This window comes from Loxodonta africana, chromosome 19 (assembly GCF_030014295.1).
Source record: "Loxodonta africana isolate mLoxAfr1 chromosome 19, mLoxAfr1.hap2, whole genome shotgun sequence".
NCBI classification, from domain to species: domain Eukaryota; kingdom Metazoa; phylum Chordata; class Mammalia; order Proboscidea; family Elephantidae; genus Loxodonta; species Loxodonta africana.
This window is the reverse complement of record NC_087360.1, coordinates 27,947,441-27,969,362: the sequence shown is the minus strand read 5'-3', so window position 1 is coordinate 27,969,362 and position 21,922 is coordinate 27,947,441. Positions and strand designations below refer to the sequence as shown.

The following is a 21,922-nucleotide window of genomic DNA, read 5'->3' as shown; positions in this document are numbered from 1 at the left end:
GGATGATGGGCATAAACGTAATGGGAGTTCATTCTCATTGACTTATATATGGGCAGTTCTAGCTGTGAACATTTGTAAGAAATATCCACAGAGACAGAGAGCAAATTCACTGACTCTCTTTACCTATAAAGTTGGGCCAATATAAATAAAATATTGACAATTTATTCATACTTAATGAATGCTTTTCTCTACCCCTTGCAAGATCACTGGACAGGAAGATGTTGTGGAGAAAGGTGAAAATGGAAGGGAATTTCAGGACTGATTCAACATTTCAGAATATCTAAAAGAAACATCAAACTTTACCTGTTGTTGTTGTTGCTAGGTGCCATGGAGTCGGTTCTGACTCATAGTGACCCTAGGTACAACAGACCGAAACACTGCCCGGTCCCGCGCCATTCTCACAATTACTGGTATGCTTTTCTACCTATAGCTACAGCCACTGTGTCAATCCATATTGTTGCGGGTCTTCCTCTTTTTCACTGACCCTCTACTTTACCAAGCATGATGTCCTTCTCCAGGGACTGATCCCTCCCGAAAACATGTCGAAAGTATATAAAAGGAAGTCTTGCCATTCTTGCTTCTAAGAAGCATTCTGGCTGCACTTATTCTTCTGCAGTCCACGGTATATTCAATATTCTTCGCCAACACCATCATTCAAAGGCATCAATTCTTCTTCCATCTTCCTTATTCATTGTCCAGCTTTCTCGTGTATATGAGGCAATTGAAAACTCTATGGCTTGGGTGAGGCGCACCGTAGTCCTTAAGTGACATCTTTGCTTATTAACATTTAAAGAGATCTTTTGCAACAGATTTGCCCAATGCAATGGGTCCTTTGATTTCCTGACTGCTGCTTCCATGGGCATTGATTGTGAACCCAAGTAAAATGAAATCCTTGACGGTTTCAATACTTTCTCTGGTTATCATGATGTTGCTTATTGGTCCAGATGTGAAGATAATTTTGTTTTCTTTATGTTGAGGTGTAATTCATTCTGAAGGCTGTGGTCTTTGATGTTCATCAGCAAGTGCTTCAAGTCCTCTTCACTTTCAGCAAGCAAGGTTGTGTCATCTGCGTAATGCAGGTTGTTAATGAGTCTTCCTCCAATCCTGATGCCGTGTTCTTCTTCATATAGTCCAGCTTCTCGGATTATTTGCTCAGTAAAAAGTATAGTGAAAGGATACAACCCTGATGCACATCTTTCTTGACTTTAAACCATCCAGTATCCCCTTGTACTGTTCAAACAACTGCCTTTTGATCTAAGTATAGGTTCCTCATGAGAACAAGTGTTCTGGAGTTCACATCCTTTGCAACATATCCATAATTTGTTATGATCCACACAGTCAAATGCCTTTGCAGAGTCAATAAAACACAGGTAAACATCTTTCTGGTATTCTCTGCTTTCAGCCAAGAGCCATTTGACATCAGCAATGATATCCCTGTTTTCACTTCCTCTTCTCAATCTGGCTCGAATTTCTGGCAGTTCCCTGTCCATGTACTGGCCACAATCACTTTTTGACTTGATCTTCAACAAAATTTTACTTGTGTGTGATATTAATGATATTGTTCGATAATTTCTGCATTCTGTTGGATCACCTTTCTTTGGAATGGGAACTAATATGGATCTCTTCCAGTCAGCTGACCAGATAGCTCCCTTCCAAACTTCTTGGCAGATGAGTGAGAGCACTTCCAATGCTGCATCCATTTGCTGAAACATCTCAATTGGTATTCCATCAATTCCTGAAGCCTCGTTTATCACCATTGCCTTCAGTGCAGCTTGAACCTCTTCCGTCAGTACTATCAGATCTTGATCATATGCTGCTTCCTGAAATGGTTGAATGTTGACCAATTCTTTTTCGTACAGTTACTCTGTGTATTCCTTCCATCTGCTTTTGATGCTTCCTGCATTGTTCAATAATTTTCCTGTAGAATCATTCAATATTTCAACTCAAGCCTTGAATTTTTTCTTCAGCTCTTTCAGCTTGAGAAATGCCAAGCATGTACGTCCCTTTTGGTTTTCTATCTCCAGGCCCTTGCACATTTCATTATAATACTTTACTTTGTCTTCTTGAGCCATCCTTTGAAATCTTCTGTTCAGCTCTTTTACTTCACCATTTCTTCCTTTCGCTTTAGCTACTCTACATTCAAAAGCAACTTTCAAATTTTCTTCTTTCAAATTTTTTCATCCATTTTGGTCTTTTCTTTCTCTCCTGTCTTTTTTAATGACCTCTTGCTTTCTTCATGTATGATGCCCTTGATGTCATTTCACAACTCTTCTGGTTTTTGGTCATTAGTGTTCAATGTGTCAAATCTATTCGTGAGATGGTCTCTAAATTCAGAAAGGATATACTCAAGGTCATACCTTGGCTCTCATGGACTTGTTCTAATTTTCTTCAATTTCAACTTGAACTTGCATATTAACAATTGATGGTCTGTCCCAAAGTCAAGCCCTAGTCTTGTTCTGACTGAAAATAGTCAGCTTTTCCATCACCTCTTTCCACGGATGTAGTCGTTTTGATTCCTGTGTATTTCACCTGGACAAGTCCACGTGTATAGTCACCATTTGTGTTGTTGAAAAAGGTACTTGCAATGAAGAAGCCATTGGTCTTGCAAAATTCTATCATGTGATCTCTGGCATCATTTCTATCACCAAGGCCATATTTCTGACTACTGATCTGTCTTCTTTGTTGCCAACTTTTGCATTCCAATCGCCAGTAATTATCAATGCATCTTGCTTGTGTGTTTGATCAATTTCAGACTGCAGAAGATGGTAAAAATCTTCAATTTCTTCATCTTTGGCTGTAGTGGTTGCTGTGCAAATTTGGATAACAGTCATATTAACTGATCTTCATTGTAGGTATATGGATATTATCCTATCACTGACAGCGTTGTACTTCAGGATAGATCTTCAAATGTGCTTTTTGACAGTGAACACAATGCCATTTCTCTTCAATTTGTCATTCCCAGCACAGTAGACCATATGATTGTCTGATTCAAAATGGCCAATACCAGTCCGTTTCAGCTCACTAATGCCTAGGATATCAACCTTTATGCATTCCATTTCATTTTTGACGACTTCCAGTTTTCCTAGATTCATACTTTGTGCATTCCACGTTCCTATTATTAATGAATGTTTGCAACTATTTCTTCTCATTTTGAGTCATGCAACATCACCAAATGCAGGTCATGAAAGCCTGACTCCATCCACATCATTGAGGCTGACTCTACTTTGAGAAGGCAGCTCTTCCCCAGTTTTGAGTGCCTTCCAACCTGAGGGGCTCATCTTCTGGCACTATTTCAAACAAGTTTTCATGGCCAATCCTTTCAGAAGATTCATAATGTTTTCATGGCCAATCTTTTCAGAAGTAGGCTGCCAGGTCCTTCTTCCAAGTCTGTCTTAGTCTGGAAGCTCCACTGAAACCTGTCCACCAAGGATGGCCCTGCTGGTATTTGAAATACTGGTGGCAAAGCTTCCAGTATCACAGCAACACGCAAGCCACCGGAGTACAACAAACTGACAGACATGTGTGAAAACTTTGCCTAGCACTTGAAAATTAGTTAATGTGAACTTTAAAAAGAACGTGAATTAGGAGAAAACAATGCAATTTTCACATCCTTCATTAAATGAGTCTGTTGCCTAAAGTTTGCTCTTACTCAGGGCAGGGAGACGAGTCAACTAGCCCTTAACGCCATCTTGCAATTACTACTTGTATTACAAAAAGAAAACACTTTTTTCCCCACACGAGAATGCAATTTTTTGTAATACAATAAATTAATGTTCATCCCCATTAAACAAATGTTTCCTGAAAAACTATAACATAGAGAGAGATGGCTATGCCCTAGATATTAAAGAAAGCACAAATGATGACTCCTGTCCTGAGGGAGGTTAAAATACAGTTGTGGAAACAGCACAAATGGTGAAGTTCTAAACCAGTCTATTAGATAAATTTCAACACTGTGATTTTTTTTAAATAATAACTTTATTAAGATACGATTCACATACCATAAAATTCACCCTTTTAAATTATACAATTCAGTGGGTTTTAGTATATTCACAGAATTGTGCATCCATCACTACAATCAATTCTAGAACATTTTTATCACCCCATAAAGAAACACCGTACCTATTAGTAATCATTCCCAATTCCCTCCTTCCCCAGTTCCTGTCAACCCCAAATCTACTTTCTGCCTCTTTGGATATGTCTGTTCTGGACATTTCATATAAATGGAATTAAACAATATGTGGCCTTTTGTCCGTCTTCTTTCACTTAGAATAATGTTTTCAAGGGTCATCCATGTTGTAGCATGTCTCAATACTTCATTCCTTTTTATGGCTGAATAATACTCTATTTTATGGATATACCACATTTGTTTATTCATTCATCAGTTGATGAACATTCAGATTATTTCCGCTTTTTGGCTATTATGAAAAATGCTGCTATGAACATTCTTGTACAGGTTTTTTATGTAGACATATGTTTTCAATACTCGGGTATACACATACAAGTGGAATGGCTGGACCATGTGGTATCATTATGTTTAACTTTTTGAGGAACTGTCAAACTGTTTTCCAAAGTGGCTGTGCCATTTTACAATCCCACCAGCACTATATGAGGGTTTCAATTTCTGCACATTCTCACCAATACTTGCTACTGTCAACTTTTTTATTTTAGCCACCCCGGGGGTCCAATACTATGATTTTTGAGAAAATAATATACCTCAATTCTAAAACCCTTCCGAACGATACAAAGAGTATTGACTGAATAAATATTTGTTCAATTGATATGTTAAGTGTTAAATCTTGAGAAAGCCTGGAAAAGTGAGAGAAATCTCTAAGAAGGAACCATCACCACCTTAACCTAAAATACTATGGCTGCAGCATGTGTCTATTATCATCCATTAATACTTTTTGCAGTTAGAATTATACTGTCAGTGTGATTAAGATCAGTTATTTCACCGTTGCATCCATATGGCTTTACCCAGTTTGCTCACAAAACAGGGTGTGAAGAATTCAGAGGTGATATCAGGTACACATAATAATCTATAAAAATAATTTTCTTATAGAATGATCCATCCTTACAGAAAGAATTTGATTATAAAGCAGTAACAGCAGAAGTCATCTAATGTAGGTCCAATTTATCTTTAATATTCAAATCTTATATTTTGAATAATATATATTTTTGCTAGGACACTGGTAATTACATTTAAATCTACAACATGCAGAAACCACAACATTTATAACAGATAATTCCTTATCACAGTAATCCCATAATTTTCATTAACAGCTACAGTTTCTATTTGTTAGCAATAACAATCTTCTGCATGATTCCTGATAAGTCAAGTTTCATAAAGCTGTACAAAGAATAAAATAAAGATTTAGTTAACTATTTCATAAAATGAGACAAGAGGAAGAGAAACTAGAAGCAGATCACTTGAGACACTGCATTCTGTGGTTAGAACAAAAAACATTTTGACTAATTATACTGGCCTTTAATTTCCTTGCACACTTGCAAAACACAGCATCTTTTCTGATAAAATTTCAGAGGCCTGAGGGATTTTTTAATGGTGCAATATCTTAACATTTTGAATAATATTCCTTGGTGTCATTTCTAGACCTTTTGCAAAAACTTATAAAATAAGCATTTCTAGAGCACCTACTGCATGCCAAGCATTGTTACTAGGCATTAGGCGTACAAGGAATGAATAACAGTGGTAACTATTCTCAATGGGTTCAAGCTAATGGATGTGGTAAACGTAACCACATAAAAGCTAACATTTTTTGAGCTCCTACCATGAGCCAGGCAGCATCTTAAAAGCTTTATATGGATGCAAACTCAGGCTTTTGACTCCAGGGTCTGTTAGTAATCAAATGAAGATGGGAGATATAAGATGTTTCAGGTAAAGGAAATCATATGCACCTCAAAACATGAGACAGCATGGTGTGTGAAGGGAGAGGAGTGTGAAGTTCAGTGTATGTGGAAAACAGAAGTTAGACGCAAGGAACGGCAAGAGTTAGGACTAAAAGTTCTAACAAAGGTCAGATCACAGAGAGTGTGGGATACCATCCTGAAGAAAACTTAAAGACCTAAATAAACGGAGAGGTATACCATGTTCATCAGTTGGAAGATTCAGTATTATTAAGATGTCAGTTTTCCCCAAAACTTATCTACAGATGCAATGTAATCCCAATTAAAATCCAGTTAGCTTTTTTGTACAAGGTAACAAGTTGATTCTAAAACTTATGTGGGCATGCAAAGGACCTAAAATAGCCATAACAGTTTTGAAAAAAAAAAAAAACAAGTTGAAGGACTCACAGTATCTGACTTCAAGATTTACAATAAAGAGAGAGTAATCACGATTGTGTGATGTTGGTGTAATGATACCTTTATAATTCAGTGGATAAGACTGAAGAATTCACACATAGACCCAGGTATACAGTCAACTGATTTTCGACAAAAGTGCCAAGTTAATTCTGTGAGGAAAAGATAGTTTTTCAACAAATGATGTTGAAACAATTGGACAGATATCTGCATTAGAAAAAGAATCTCAACCCTTACCTCACAGATCAAACATAAAAGCTAAAATTATAAAAACATCTAGGAGAAAATATTCACAATTTTGAGGTAGGCAAAGATTTCCTAGATATAACACAAAAAGCATGAACGATTTTTAAAAATTTCAGTAAGTTAGACTTCACTGAAAGAAAAAAGCCTGCTCTTTGAAACATTTCATTAATAAAATGAAAAGGCAAGCCACAGACTGAGAGAAAACATTCTCAATACATATGCCTGATGAAGGACATGCATCCAGAATATATAAGAAACTTGGTTATAAAAAGAAAACAATAAAATTAATTAATAAAAATTTGAACAGATACTTTAAAAAATATATACTAACAGTAATAAGCACAGGAGAAGATCCATAATATCATTATTCATGACAGAAATGGAAGTTAAAACACTATGAGATGTTGTGTTTATATATCCACAAAATGGCTAAAATTTAAAAGACGGACCATACCAAGGGTGGTTAAGGGTGTGCCACAAACACAATTCTCATTCATTGCTATTGAGGGTATAAAATAGTACAAACATTTTGATGTTTTTGAATTAACTTAGCACTTCATTAATTGCCAGCTTCTTATAAAGTTAAGAGCACCATTTGAACCAGTAATTCTACTCCTAGGTATTTACCCAAGAGAAAAGAAAACATATGTCCACACAAAGACTAATGCTCATAGCACCTTTATTTGTAATAGCCAGAAACTAGACATGGCCCAAATATCCATCAACAAATGAATGAATAAACTAATTGTGATACAATTATACAATGAAATACTACTCAGTAATAAAAAGAAACAAATTACTGATACATGCAACAACTTGTATAGATCTCAAAAACATTATGGTAAGTGAAAGACAAATACAAAACAGTACCCACATTCTGTATGACTCCATGTATATAAATGTCAAGAACAGTAAAACTAATCTATGCTGACAGCAGATCAAGTGGTTGCCTGGAATCAGGGGCAGTAGTGATGGCTGATGACCACAAAAAGCATGAGGAAACGTTTTTGAATGTTGGAAATGTTTTATATCTTGATTAGGGTGATAGTTTCTTGGGTATATGCATTTGTCAAAACTCATTAATCTAAAGGCTTAGAATGAGTGTATTTTATTTTGTGTGAATTATACATCAATAAACTTGACTCTTTAAAAAATTGACTACAGACTGGACTATAAAACAAATCTCAATACATTTCAAAGAACTGAAATCATATAAAATATCTGACAGTGATGCAATTAAGCTAGAATCAATTAAAAAAAAGGTAACTAGAATATTTGGAAATTAAGTAAAGAATATTTGGAAATTAAGCAATGAATTCCTAAATAACCCTCAACTAAAGAAGAAATTACAAAGGACAGTAGAAAATATTTTTAAATAAATGATAATAAAAGTACTACATACAAAAACTTGTGGGATACAACTAAAGCTGGCTCAGAGGAAAATGTATAGTCTTAAATACATACATAGAAAAGAAAAGGCTGAAAAAATCAATAATCTAAGTACCCATCTCAAAAAGTTAAAAAAAAAAAAACACAACAGCACATTAAGCTCAAGAAAAGTAGAAGAAAGAAAACAGATAAAAACAACGTAATAAACATTCAACAGAAATTATCAACAAAACTAAGACTGATTCTTTGAAGAGACAAAATTTATATTCTTCAAAAAACTAATCAAGAAAAAAAAATGCAAAAAGCAGGTCCAGGTAGTCAACATTATGATAAAAAGGAAAGTAATCACTACAGGCCCTACAGACATAGATTTATTATTATAAAAACCCGAATTCTCCCTGGTTTGATCTATCATGTATTTAATACAATTCTAATCCAAAATCCCACATATGTGGAAACAACAAACAGATTTTTCAATGTATACTGAAATGCAAAGAACAGTCAAGAGAACTTTGAAGAAAAGAACAAAATACAAGCACTTACTCTGTTGGATATTAGGATAGTATAAAGCTAGAGTAATTAAGACAGTATAGTTTTTTGTTTTTTTAAAACAAAAGGTCTCACATATCTATTACTAAGCTAACCTATTAATGCAGGAGCAGAAAAACAAAAACAGAATTTTCCCAATAAAACATGTTCCACTGTTGGTGGCAAATTTTTCAGCTTGATATAGTAAAATGCTAGCAAACCTGATAGAGCATAAATACATGTGCCATCACATGTGAGACTCCTTACTGAACCAGCTTGGTTCATCTCCAATTTCTCCTTTTGGAACTGTACCTGATTTTATTACCAGTTTTCATTCAAGTCCATTGAGGAATGGGATGATTTTGCTTTTGTATCTTTACCAGGAATCTCTTGATCCTGAAAGTCTAGTGAGAAGACATGGCGAGAATAAAGTTGACCAAGATAGCGTAGTTTTGAAGCAAAATCAGACAAAAAAGACCAACACAACGAAACACATATATAGTAAAACCTGTGAAAACCAGTACCTGTGTAATATGGAAACCTGCCGAAGAAGGAAAACTCAAATATTTTCCACTAATATAGAGAAGATAGAAAAGTGGTTAAGACTGCACCCTGACAAAGATGGAAAACTTGAAAGACCTGGAAAAACAAGGCAGTGCCATGAAGTTCTGGCTCTCAAAGGTTTCATTGTATATAGACACTGGATTTATGACAATGCTATCACTGCAGAACAGTGGGAAAAGGATGGACTTTTCAATAAATGGTGCTGGGTCAATTGATATCCACATTGGAAAAAAGAAACTTTACCCCTACCTCTTACCATTCACACACACACACACACACACACACGCACAAAATCAATTCAGGTGAATTGTAGAACTACGTGTAAAAGGCAACATGACAAAGCTTTTAGAAAATAACATAAGAGAATATCTTCATGATCTTCAAGTGGGTAAAGATGTCTTAAACAAGATACAAAAAGCACTATCATAATGGAATAGTACATGACTACATTAAAATTAAGAACTTCTGTTTATCAAAAGACACAATTTAAAAGAATGCAAAGGAAAACTCCAGAGTGGGAAAAATACACACCATGGCTTGACAAATGCTTGTATCCAGATTATATAAAGAACTTCTCTAAAATTAATAAGAAAAGGGCAAAAGATACAAATAAGAAATCAAGAGGAGATTTCAACAGGCACTTCACAAACGAGTACATCCAAATGGCCATTAAAGAAAAAGTGGTCAAACTCATTAGTCATCAAGGAAACACAAAGGAAAGCCAGGATGAGATATCACTACATGATAACCAGAATGGCTAAAATTAAATAGGCTAACAATATCAAGTGCAAGCAAAGATATGGAGAAACCAGAATTCTCATAAATTCCTTGTGGGAGTTCAAATCAGAGCTTCAAACCGGTTCTTCACAATCCAGTCACAGCCGAAAAAGCAACACCAGAACAGACTCGAATTTTTAGCATCTGGGTGAGCCGGAACCATAACTGGAATGGGGAAAATTATGGGTCGAAGCCCTGGTAGAAATTTAATCTCCCTCATAGAAAACAAGGACAGCATACTCGTTGCATAGGAACCAAATCTTCTGCCCCTCGGATCTTGAGCACAGTTGAAAACAGCAGTACCTGCCTCCAAGACAGCAACCTACCACGCTACTTTGAATGTGTGTCACTCTTTATAGTACTGCCAATAATCCAATCTCACGCATCAGGTTCCTGAAAGTCTCACTACACCTCTTCCATGTCTCCCATTCCAGGGATTCTGCCCGTAATTTTTCCCATTCCAGTTGCCATTCTGGATCACCCAAAATCTAAAAATTTGGGTCTGTTCTGGTTTCGCTTCAGCCAGGACTGAACCAGTTCCAACCAGTTCAAAGCCCTGGTTCAAACTGGTACAACTGCTTGACTTTACCTACAGCATTGAACATACACTTACCCTATGACCCAGTAATTGCATTCTAAGGTATAGATACCTAACAGAAATGTGCACTCATGTGCACAAAAAGATATACCCAAGAATGACCATAGCATCATTATTCATAATAGCCATAACTTGGAGACAATCCAAATGTCCACCAACAACAGAATGAGTAAGTCAATTGTTGTATATACAGCAATAAAAGTGAACAAACTATTGTTACACACAACACAAATCAATCTCACAAATGTATTCTGGCAAAAGAAGTCAGAACGTACAGAAGCCACAAAAGAATACATGTTGTCAGATTCCATTTAAAGAAAGTTCAAAGTCAGTGGTGTTAGATGTGAGGGTAATGGTTACCTCTGGAGAGGAATAAGCGGTTAATGATTGGGAGGGAGCTTCTAAATGTGGTAATATTCTATTTCTTCAACCTGAGTGGTGTTTACACGGGTGTGTTCACGCTTGTACATTCATGATTTGTGTGCTTTTCTGTGTATATATTATAAATGAACAAAATTTTTTTAGGTTCATGTGGGTCAGAACTAGGGTAGTATTAGTGGGAATGGAGAGGGAAGTTCTTTTTTTCATTGCAGGATACAGACATGAAATAAATATAAGATCAGGATGCTACTTCAAAACGTATGTAGCCTACACAGAAAGCAGCTTTACACTTTGACTCTCAGAATACCTGTCCTCCAGATTTGATAAAGCCAGTTTAACATATATGATATTTATTTTACTTCTAACAAGACCTCCTGCTAGAACAACTTTCATATAAATTTCAATAAATCCTATTTGTTGATCCAGATTTTTAAAAAATGAATTAGCAATTTACTGAGCAATTCTTTTCCAAGTAAATTTCAAATTTTTGGCTTTTCATGACAATGCAAATAAACACTACAGGAATTTCATATTGCTATTCCTCTTGTCATTAACATAATCTCTGCAATGTTAGAAAATATTTTAAAAATCTAAACTTTACCTATTCACATTTTCAATGCCTCTTCTCTTTTGATGCAATGAATTTTTGAAATGCCATTAAACTTTGAGTTTTATTTATCGTGTTCTGATGTTTTAAGTGGAAAAGTTGATTGGAATGAAAAACTTTCTCTAGTATTTATAAAAGCACGTGTTTTTTCAGCACATCTTTTAGGAAATGCATACATGGTTAATAAACTATCCCTACATGTATTTCCAAAATAGAACGGAAAAGAATTACTATTTTGGGTGATGGTCTATAACCAAAGCCTGGAAAATCCACCTGATTACCCCCAGTTAAGAGATATAAGCTGTTTCTACAATGGAGTACCAATATCGATCTAATACAGCTTAATCCCCATTGTCCCTGTACTGGAGAGGGTTGCTGCTTGGAAAATGTTCATCAACTGATTTCAGTATCACTAGATACCACTTAAGAAGCCCTGGTAGTGCAGTGGTTAAGCACTAGACTGCTAACAAACACATCAGCTATTCAAACCACCCAGCTTCTCCCAGGGAGAAAGATGTGGCCGTCTGCTTCCATAAAGACTGCAGCCTTGGAAATCCAATGGGGCAGTTCTACTCTGTCATATAGGATTGCTGTGAGTCCAAATCAACAGAAACTTATTGACTAGCAACATAGTATGAATTGTGTGGACTCCTTTCTGAAGAAATTATGAATTAGCTAAGATCTTTAAAAAAAACTTACAGACTATCAAGATGATAATAAATAATAGAACTATCTGATAAAAATTAATAAGTAGTCATTAGTTCCACTCAGTAGCAGCCTGTGACAGATTCTAACCACCAGTCTAACAACTGCTAGTTTCATAATAATTGTCCATCTCACATGAAAGTCTGACAGGCCCTCTGTGATTCATGCTTCAGAGCGAAAGCATTTCCTGTGGAGTCGGGCTCATGAAAAAATACACCAGATAAAGCGAGGATCAGTAGTGGAAAGATGAGCTTCTCTAACTCACTCACAACTACACTTGAGTCTATAGACTCATGTAAATCAATAATTTGTTATATTTGCTACATTTACAGACTTTGATCTTTAATATAAACCTGGCAATAAAACACCACACATTTCTATTCCTGTGTTCTACAGCAACTTGATGATGAATATGGTAAAGGTAAAAAAACTATTTTCCTGCTCATCTGTGTAATAAGTAGAAACCAAATTGTTCTCAACCCCTCTCTGGTATCTCCTCCTGGTCTTCACGAGGACAGGACTTTAAAAAAATTTTTTATATAAATAACTAAAAGCTAGATACACAAAGAATAATTATTAATCACATGTACTTTTACACCCTGGGTTAGGTAATTCTCCTAGGTATTCCTATAGCAGCCTATACATATGTGTGGGTACACATAGATTAGATAGATAGACAGACAGACAGACAGAGCTCGGCACTTGCTCTATTGTATTACAGTTATGTAGTTCTTACCTGTATCCTCCCCCAGAAAGTGAGCTCTGTGAAGGAATGGTCAATGTCTTTGAAATCTGTATCTTCAGCATCTAGTACAGTGTTTCAAAAGAATTTTAGTCTCTCTCCATCATAGTATTTTTCTGACACTTGACTACAGAAGAGTCAACTTCTGGGGTTGTCCATCCCAGCTCTGGAGAAAGGCCCACTCTTAATAAAAAGTACTTTCCTGATATGATGTCTAGTATTTGCTTCAAAAAGAATCCAATGGGAGAGGGTAGGGAAATTCAGAGGTAAAATAAGATTGTCTAAGAGCTGATAATTTTTTAGGCTGGGTAACAGGTTCATTATACTATTCTCTCTACTTTTTTGAGTTTGAAAGTTTCCATAATAAAACATATTTTAATGGAAAAAATTATTTTCCACATGAATTTTGTGTCCTGCACTTCACTTTTGAATATTTTCACCTGGATATGCATTCTTAAATATTCATACTCAAGACAACACAGTAAATAGTGGTTTCTAACCAACGCACACTTTGAATTTCCGATGCAAAATCAGGAAGATATTAGCTCTTGTTTTTTATCTGCAGGAGTCATACCCCAACACAGAATGAAAAGGGTTAAAGTGAGAGTGAATGTGTCGTAATGACAGCACCAACCACCTCAATATTTAATCCTCCCTGTCGCATCCTTGGCTGAAATTTTAGAAGTTGAAAAGGAAAACAACACATAGTCCAAAAGGCAACATTTCCTTTTTAAAACAAAAACATTTCTCATTAAAAATAGGATTTCCAGAAATATTTTACTGACATGAGAATATATGATATAATATTAAGTAAAAACAGTCTAGAAAAAGTCTCTAAATTTTGCAAAAATAAAAATATACACGTATGTCTATGTGGAAACCCTGGTGGCGTAGTGGTTAAGTGCTACAGCTGCTAACCAAAGGGTCGGCAGTTCGAATCTGCCAGGCGCTCCTTGGAAACTCTACTGGGCAGTTCTATTCTGTCCTATAGGGTCGCTGTGAGTAGGAATCGACTCGACGGCACTGGGTTTGGGTTTTGTGTGTGTGTGTGTGTATGTCTATATGCACATATATGTCACGTATGTACATATGTGTATAAATACAAAAAAACTGGAAGGAAATATAACCAACCGTTAACCCAATTCTATTATACTAATATTTTTATTTTCTTATTTGTATTCACTATGTGTTCTGGTGCCCCATAATGGGCAAAATTTGCTTTTGTTTTTACAAATATTTTTAAATCACGGCCAAAAAAAGACCAACAAAAAACCAGTTGATGTAAAGTCAATTACGACTCACGGTGACCTCATACGTTTTAGAACAGCACTGTGCACCCTAGGGTTTTCAAGGCTATGACCTTTCAGAAGCAGATCGCAAGGCCTTTCTTCTGAGGCACCTCTGGGAGGGTCCAAACCACTAACATTTCAGTTAGTAGTCAATAGCTTAACCATTTGTGCCAAACAGGGGCTCCATTAAAATCACACTGTTTATTATGTGAGCTGTTTTTTACATATAATACAAAACAGTTTAAGATCTTAAGATGGCATATATCTGAGGTTAGAAATATGCCACTGTACTTTTACTAAGGACAGTGTAACTTGCTAACAAAACCTTAAGAATAAAATAACTGGGTACTTCACGTTTTTGCATTTCTATGTATTCTATTTTATAGGCTATAAATTCTAAATAGGAATCAATTGCTTTATTTATTTCATTTATTTAACATATCCATTGCTGCCCTGTAATGTGTTAAATAATAGTAGTGAGAATAATTAAAATACAACAACTATATTCTTTCTGATATATTAATGAGAGAATAATGATTAGCAGTAGGAATCTCTCTGAGATAACCCTGCTCTACAGGGAAAAAGAGAACAATTTGGCAAGTTCACTAAATCAATTAATCATTTCCATCTGCTGAGCTTTATTTCAATGGAGAAAATGAAACTTTCATTTGGTGTTCGTATTATATCAAGGAAAAGAACATGCTGAATAAGGCCTTCCGAATGGACAACTTCTGAGAGGCAACGGGCGGAAGCTGGAGAATTAAGAGGAAAACTTACAAGGAGCATTCGTACTTGGCAGCTACTGGTGATATGATCAGACCCAGGACAGAACATTCTTGTTTCACTTCTCTGTATTTTCATAAAAATGATTTTTCCATTCCAACACTTACATACGCTTATGCACAGCAGTGAGAATAGTATTCGCTCTCAGTACATATGGTATGCATTCAATGACATCATTCGGCACTACACTTGCCAAGTTGAACCTCTCCGATAGACCACCAAAACACAGTTTCACAGTCCCTGTGGGGCTACGAGAGTCGTTCCAAAGCAACAGGTCGATCCTGCAGACTGGAAAGGTTATTAATGCTTTATCCCATATACTCCGTACCCTCCCTATCCCCTAATAAATAAAAATCTTTGTAATCTTGTAATGTATTCAGCCTTTATTAACTCTTTCACGGTTGTTTTGCATAGTGAAGTGAATACACATTTGATGGCTCTTATTGCTACAGCGCTTTGGCAGGTGCTGTTTACTGTCTTTTTGTGGAAGAGATTACATGGTGAATTTTTATTATGAAGATGGATGAAAATTACTGTGTGAGCTGTAAATCATAATTCTTGTAACTGATATTTTTAATTAATGATTATGAAATAAAAATCAAAGCAGCTTTTCTATCAAAGAAAAGCTTTCAATAATATTCTGATTTTTCTAATTGAAACATCCCATTTACAGAATTAACAAATGACTATATAATGGGTTCCATGATCTTTCAAGATAGTGAAAACCTTGATAATTATTTTCAAAGATGAATTAAAGGCTCTGCTTACTTTTCAAATCAGTGAAAACTTGAGGAAAAAGCAACATTACTCACATCAGACTATTTTTTTTTCCATTGGTCTATAATATTTATAATATACAACCACACATGTAAGTGTAAGAACTCTAAAGTAAGAAGACATTGCTGAAGGATTTCCGATGAGGTCTTGCTCCACAGTATTTTGGTTACTAAAGTAGTTTAACAAACACCAGAACTCTTTAGCACAAACTGTTCAGGGTTTTGAGGTGAATGTCAAGAGACTTACTCTACTTTTTCCACAAATAATGGGCCCACATAAATAACACTCCCGCATATATAAAGCACTGAAACGATGTAATTAAGTAAAACGGTTCTGGCATAATGCTTGCATTATTTGTGTAAAAATAGGTAATCCTTGGGCAACGCGACAGAGTCCAGCACTCTTTTCTGAAATGCCTTAGCACCTCTTCATTTAGCCCTTCACACAAATGGTATACATGGTGGGATCTGAAATTTTGTAAAATATAAAAATTTCTATCATATAGCATATCTATTACATCTTTTTAAAAAATTGAATAGTAACATTTCCTTTATAAGAACGTTTCAGTGAATTCATATGATTTGGAAAAGAGATGATTTTATTATTCATATTTTAATGTAAATAGTAAGTTAAGACAGTGACGCTATGAACTTTTTCTGAAGCATGAATATGTCTTCTAGACATGTGATGCTTCTTAAGAAATATTTAAGCATATTAAAAACAAAATCTATTTAGAAACATAAGACACAAAAATAGCTCTGAAAAATCAATGATTAAATTGTAAAATATATGCCCCATTCCAGGATAATACTTTTCACACACGGTCAATAGCACTAACTCAAACCCGTTGCATCAAGTCGAATCCAACTCATAGCAGCCCTGTAGCACAGAGCAGAACTGCTCCATAGGGTTTCTAAGGAGCGGCTGGCAAATTTGAGCTGCCGACCTTCTGGTTAGCAGTCAAACACTTACATCACCACGCCCCCAGGTCTCCAATAACACTCACTACAACTCTAAAGTTATATTCACTTTATGAGTGAGGAACTTGGGCTTAGAGGAGGCCTTGTCCAGGGTGGCACAGTCAGTAAGTGGCAGAGTTAAGTTTTCAAACCAAGTGTTTCTGACTCTGAAGCCCACCAGATTTCCTCTACATCTAACTGATGAAGTTTAAAGAGACTTACGATAAAGGTATAAATCTCAAAGTTCCCCAAGGACCAGCCAGATAACAGAGGAGCTTGGGACCAAAATTGTAGTTTCTATAGGATGAAAGCAAACAGGATAAAAACAGAAATCTTCTACCATTCTTTGAAATTCAAAGGTAAATGATAAACCTGTATAACTAAGATCAAAGATATGGAATAACTATTCAGTTTAAAATATATATAATTCTTAAATTACTCAGCACACTACTCCCCAACCCCAGTATTTACTAGGCTCCCTGGTACATTCCATTTCTAATTCTGTTGTTCTATTTATTGTCCAGTATCCGAGGACAATGGTCCCCTAAAAACAGGACACAAGAACTGCCTTCTTAAATGTAAAAATTGATGGGTCCTAATAATTAAAACTATTAAGTCTAAATAAACCAAAAACCAAACCCATGCCCATTGAGTCAATTCTGAAAATAAATGTCTTCCAACCAGCTCTTGTGCTATTCTAGGCAAAGTAGAGCTTCATCAAAGGTGTGACACATCCAACATAATTACCAATTTAAGGATAAAAAAATTTTTCCACAAGAGATAGGCAAATAGCTTGCAATACAAAGTGCAGAGAATTCTAGACAAATCCCAGACAGCCAGAATCATGGCAATCAACCTTCTAGTTAAGCCCAGATGGAGGCGAACGGCAAGACTGTTTGTCGTGAGGAAAATACTCATAACCTCTTAGCTACAGAATGTCTCAGACATCAGGCTCAAGAATTTCCATTCCCAAAAGCCAGGTTAATCTAGGATCCCACAATTCTTCCTAACTGAAAAAAACTTCATAAAGTCATTTAGATTACTTAAATATTGGATATATATTTATTTAAAGTGACATTGTGCCTATTTTAATTATGACTGTAGGGAGAAAATGCTTTCAACTCTTTACTTCCCCAACATTGCTTCAATACTTTGTAATATATTAAATGTGAACCCATTCAAAGTGGATATTAAGCAATTTTTCTTTTCCTGAAGTTTTTAGACAGGCTGTTTTTCAAACATTTATTAGGCATCTATACTTATTACACTCAGCAACTTTTAGCAGGATTGTAAAATATTCCCATCATTGGCTTTCTCTGTCTTCGGCATGGAAATTTCAGATTCAAGTAAATGAAGACTGCTTTAGCATTTCAGCTGCATGAGTTTCGGTAATCCAAGATGTTAACTGGTTTGTTTATATTAACAGGTACCAGTTCTATGATTACAGATGATTGGCTTATGTTTTTCAGAATTAGTATTAAGATTAAATAAGTATAAAACACACACACACACACACACACACACCCCGAACTTATATTGAAGTAACATGTCTGGCAGAATTAATCTATCAATCAGTAAGGAAGCAGAAAAAGGTCCCTGAACATTCAAAACGGACGTGCTTTACTCATTAGAGTCACCTAGCCCCTCGTTCAGGACCCAAAAACTAAAGTTAAGGGGAAACTGAAGAGTATTGTACAGCACATAGCAAACAAAACTCAGTTCTTCTTGTCCTGTGTTAACTAATTTGCTATGCCTTGGGCAAGGCATTTCACTTTTCTGGGTCTCGATTTCATTATTTATAAAATAAAGAAAAGCTACTCTGTCTGTCCTCTAATGTCCAAAGATGATATTTTTTAAAACAATTTTGACATTCTTGTTATCTGATTTTCCAATCAAATCAAAAACCTTAGAAGGAGAGTAGGGAGGTATAAACAAGAAGCAAATGATTGATAATAGCACAAGAGACAGCTGACAAATATTTTAAAAACCACATCGAGGAACTCAAACCTCACAGTAACCTGGGACCGCTAGGAATCGACTAAAACAGTTCATCAATGTATGGATTATCCAAGGATCTTATTTCTCTTCTGGCACTTAAATTTTGCTTTGGTAATTTTACCAAACTAGAGAATGAAGAAAAACTGACTAGAAGAAAATTTATCACTTTTAAGTGTTGACAGTTAAAGCAAAACAGTACTATTTGTGAGCTCTGTATTATACTTAAAAAAATTAGAGAGAAAAAAAAAGAATTATTTGAGTATACCTGTAAGAGATATACTACTTTATAGTTCGTTCTTCTACTTCATATTGTCTCTACTAGTCAGTCAGACAAATTGGTTTACAGAAAAATCAGTTTCTACAGTTCCAAATGGACACAGGTGAGAAAAAATATACAACCACTCCTCACTTATCAACTATCTCATCATGCGACGTTTTGCATCTATACCAATAGTAAAAAATCTACTATCCAACTATTCTGCACATTAACTACACATAGCTGGCAGTAAGAAGTATCAACATGCAAGGCAAGAGTAACGATGGCAATGGTGGTCAAGCTTATGTGTCAATGTGGCTGGGCCACAATTCTCAGTGGTCGGCAGTTTTGTAATGATGTAATTTGGCAGTTACATAATGATGTAGTCATCTTCCATTTGTGATCTGATGTGGTCATCCTCCATTTTTGATTAATGCCGATTTTCACCTAATGGCCTGGTCATTGGAACCTAACCATGTTGATAAGTGAGGAGTAGGTATTGTATTTGGTGCCATATGATCTGAATTTGAGACCTAACTGTACTCAACAGCAGCAAATGAACAACAAATAGGAAGTCATAGTCTTTCCAAACTCAACTCTTAACTGGAAAATTGAAGAAGATAAAAATACTAATCCTCACAAAGTTGAAAAGACCAAATGAATAAAATCTTGAAACTGATAATTATACAAAAATTTTTCATAAACTAGTGTCTCATATACATACACATCTCCAGGGTCTGGAGCAATTTGTACTAAAACTTTGCCTTCTTACAGTGAATAACTGAAGGTCAACAGCACAGATAGAAACAAAATTATAAAAGCTAGTATATTTCTCTGACCAACAATGCTGGATTTATTCGTAAGAAAAAGCAGCAAAATTATCCAGTTACATCAGATTTCACATAGAATGGACTAGCTTGTGGCAGACCAACTCTCCCAACAAAAATATCCCCAAAACTCCAGGTAATATGTATTTTTAAGACTCTTTCTTTAAAGTCATCAGAGAGAGCTGACGAAGCAACTGGGATTAGAGGATCCAAGATCCCAGAGAATAGAAAAGAACAGAAAGGCAAGCACATCTTCTGCTACTCCTCTTTCTCTGGAGCATTGCTAATTCTGGGCAAAGATCAAGAGGCTAAGACTCTATGCAGACTTTCCCGCATGCGACAGGTTGGTTGCTCCTGGAAAACACAGAAACAAGCAGAACTTTTGACGGATTTCTTGGACTACCCATTGCCATCGAGTCAATTACAACTCACAGCGAACCTATAGGGCAGAACAGAACTGCCCCATAGGGTTTTCAAGGCTACAATCTTTATTGAAGCAGTCTGCCACATCTTTCTCCTGTGGAGAAGCTGGTGGGTTTAAACTGCTGACCTTTTGGCTAACAGCCAAGCATTTAACCACTGCACCACCAGGGATCCTCTGCTGGGGCTAGTAAGATAAAATTAGCCCCAAACTTGAGGGGCTAAGATCCCATAGAGAAGAGAGAGGTACAGAACTAAGCTGACACACAGCCAGTTTCTCCTTCAAAACATTTGCTGAATTGTACAGGAAGGAAGCTAAAAAGCTAAGCAAAAAGACTCTGAAAAGCTGGGGAAAAAATTTCAGCACTCTCGTAATGCTGGAAAGACAAGAATTAGAGTTTAGAACCCATCAGGGAAAGGAGCCTCGGTGAACGCACAGCGGTCTCAGTTGAAAGCTCTAGAAAGCTAGGCTACCCTAGCCTCACCTCAATCCCTGATTGGATTAAAATGATCAGCTTTTATTCTATCTCTCTAGCAAAGAAACAAGTAAACTTCTCTTAGAAGATAACATTATTTGTAGACTTGCCAATTTTTATACACAATGTCCAGCTTTCAATCAAAATATATCTCATATTCCAAGAGAGAGGATCATACGGTAGATAACCAAGAGGAAACACAGGCAATTGAATCCTAAGTGATTTAGAAATTGGAGTTAGCAAATAAGGACTTTTAAGCAAGATTAGCAGATTTAAGAAAATAGGAAAAACAAAATATTGATGAAAGGTTGAGCATTTCAGCAGAGAATTTTAAAATTTAAAAATAGAGAATTAAAATATTATAGTTAAAAAACAACCACTGAAATTAGGATTCAATAGATGAGTTGAATAGCAGACTAAATACAGCAAAAAAAGAGGATTGATGGACTGGAATGCAGGTCAAAGCAAAATACCAAGTTGAAGCACAGCAAGAAAAGAATACATTTTTTAATTCTCCGGAATGCAGATGATTTGCTCCATCTCCTTCCCTAGTCTGATCCTTCCCAACAATTATCAAAGACAGGAACCTCAAAGTCAGCTCTGTTTCTTCCTTTTCCTTATACCACGTTTCATCACCAAGTCCTATCAATTCTATCTCCAATATATATCTCATATACCTCCGCTGCTTTCGGTCTTTACTGCTATTACCGTAGTCCAAGGTATTCCTACATTTCACTTAGATACTAAAGTGAGCCCCTCTATCAGTAGACAGAACACACAGAATTTGTTTAACCTCAGTATTTGTGCTCCAGGACTCCTCATAGAACTAGATGCTTCTTAACTTCCAGGTAGCACTTTCAAAGTCATCTTCTCAGAAATGTCTTCCCTGATTTGTTTTTGTTGCGGGTTGCCTTCGAGTCATGGTGACCCCACACGTGCACAGTAAAACTGCTCCATAGGATTTTCAAGGCCTTTTGGAAACAGATTGCCAGGCCTGTCTTCCAAGGTCCCTCTGGGTAGGTTCAAATGGCCAACCTTTCAGTTAGTAGTTGAGCACTTAACACTTTGCACCATGCAGAGACTCATCTTCCCTGACTACCCTATCTAAAATAAGTCTCTCCTATTATTCTTTAATACTCTGTTTACCTCTTTATGTTTATCACAATCTGTACTATTTTATTTATTGTCTTTCTTCTCAATTAGTATATAAATATGAAAACTCTGAAATCACAGGTTGTAATTCTGCTTTTTCACTTCTGTATCCCCAGTGCCTAAAAGACAGACA

The 21,922-nt window shown here is 35.9% G+C and overlaps 1 protein-coding gene and 1 pseudogene across 1 annotated transcript in view; both read right to left on the bottom strand.

Annotated features, from left to right (window-relative positions):
• The window catches only part of TTC28 (tetratricopeptide repeat domain 28), a 780,748-nt gene that overhangs the window by 590,796 nt on the left and 168,030 nt on the right, over positions 1 to 21,922 (bottom strand). The window lies entirely within an intron of this gene.
• On the bottom strand, positions 5,290 to 8,897 carry LOC111753105 (large ribosomal subunit protein eL39-like; annotated as a pseudogene).